This window comes from Dendroctonus ponderosae, unplaced genomic scaffold (genome assembly GCF_020466585.1).
Source record: "Dendroctonus ponderosae isolate FM_Combo_2020 unplaced genomic scaffold, Dpon_F_20191213v2 Dpon_F_20191213_11, whole genome shotgun sequence".
Taxonomy (NCBI): domain Eukaryota; kingdom Metazoa; phylum Arthropoda; class Insecta; order Coleoptera; family Curculionidae; genus Dendroctonus; species Dendroctonus ponderosae.
In genome coordinates this window covers 2,699,784-2,701,991 of record NW_026017213.1, presented here as the reverse complement: position 1 = coordinate 2,701,991, position 2,208 = coordinate 2,699,784, and positions in this window count along the sequence as shown.

The following is a 2,208-nucleotide window of genomic DNA, read 5'->3' as shown; positions in this document are numbered from 1 at the left end:
ATCTTCGCCCTACTCATTGCACAAGTTTCGATTTTTTCCACAATTTCACCGATTTTTGCCATTTGTTAAATTCGGATGTTGCAACTTGTGTTCCGGACAATTGTCGTAATCCGGAGTTTTTCAAAATTCACCAGCCAAAATCACGACTTGATACAGGCTTGCTTTGGAAATCATTGGATAGAGAAACATTCACTCTATTTGCTGTGTAAGTGCAGACCTTTTCCTCAAAATGGTCAAGTTTTGCCAAATTTTTCAAAATGAGATGATGCCATTTGATTTCAGTGGCATCCAGCAAACCAGGATTTTTTCAAAAATTCACCAGGCAAAATGTACATGATTCAGAGAATTGTCATATTCCGTTTGATGGACAAATCGATGCTCTAGTTGTGTTCGAAGCGTGGATTAGATCAAACATTTCGTTGATTTTTAACAAATTATTTAAGTTTGGATGTTTCAAATTGCTTTCGGCAACAGCCAGTCGATAAGGATTTTTCAAAAATCGACCACATGAACTGGAGATCAGATGCAGGATTGTCTTACACAAGGAAGTGAATAGAAAAAACGTCGGTCTATTAATCGAGTAAGATTGAATGTTCTAGATAAGTTCATGAATTTTTGCCATATATTTTAAAATTTGGATATTGCAACCTTCTATACCGATGGCAGATTGGGAATTTTTCAAAAGTTCCCCAGCCAAAATCAGGGTTAGCTGGATAATTTTTTTAGAGACCACTTGATAGAGGAAATTCACCTTATGTTGTGTACGTTTAGAACTTCTCCGAAAATTTGCTCGATTTCTGCCAATTCATTAACAATCAACTAGTTAGGATTTTTACAAAAAATCATCAACCAAATTGGAGGATTAGCTGGAGGGTTATTTTATAAACCATCCGGCAAAGAAGCGACGCTCTATTAGTTCTGGAAGTGTTGATTTGCTCAATAAATTAGTCGAGTTTCTTACGTAGATTGCGTTGAAGCGTTGAAGCATCCAAGTCTTTGCAGGGAAACCCCAGCACTTTATGTAGAAATATGTTTTTTGTATTGGTCCCAACTTTTGCAACTCCAGCGGCTTTTCCTAAAATCTCTGATTATTTTCGAATTCTTCCACAAAGCGTTTATGTGTTTCTACACCTTAATTCACCCTCAAAGCGTCTTGCTGGTTGCAAACTGAACCAACCTCTTTCTGAGGTTCACTTATTTGGTTGACTATGATCAAAACTACAAGTATGTCTTTCTGTTCCTCTCCCCATTTGTTCTGTTTTTGTAGAGTGATTGGTACCTGAGCGGGCTTTCACCGAAAATCATCCGACTATCATCCGAGTGGTTCTGGTAGCCTAATCGGTTTTTGGCAGCTCACTTTCAATTTTTTTTACTAACCGTTATCGCCTTGATCAGGATTACGTGGCCGACCTCGTAAAATAAACAAACAGTTGACTGGCATTGGGTTGGGATGACGAAATACCGAACTGATAAAGAACGGTACCACCAACGAACAGAACGGCACTAGTCGCCAGTACCACACCAAACGGTCGCTATCTGCGTGATTTCCTGATGTCCTGCTAGGAATTTACATCATAAGACCGTGTGTAATGTGAATTGATTATTTGATACTTTCATTTTCTGCTGGCTTATTAATTAATTAAGCGCGCAGGCAGGCAGTACTTTTGAGCGTATTGGAGTGGATGGAGGCAGTAAAGCCAATTATTGGTCAATCTCCGGCCGGTTCTGTGGCTCTGCTACAAATATACAGCCATTTCCACTCGGACAGATTTCGCTTCGAGTTCGGCTTTACACCACTGGCATGCACGTGAAATTATCAACAATTAGTTGTTATTAGTAAGTAGATTGGAGCGACGACGACACTGCTGACCAGGCACCAACTGGGTTCCACCAAGCGTTCATCTGGTTGCGTTTCTGGCGCCCTGGTTGTGGGTTTACCGCTGTGAACCTCGCACAATGACATTTGCTGCTGATGAGCACCCAAGTCCGATAAGATTGCGTGGCTCACCATCACTTTGGGTACCTCAAAATGGCCGGCTTGGGGCATGGAGGGAGAACCACGATTCATTCATTCATTATGTAAGCTTCCAGTCCGCCAGTACCTCAGTGAATTTTTCTCCATGGCTCTCTTCTGTTCGCCTGCTCAGTGAGTACCACTGTCACCTTTAGGTGGTACTTGGGTACTCCTCTGCTCGGGTTCTGAATTTT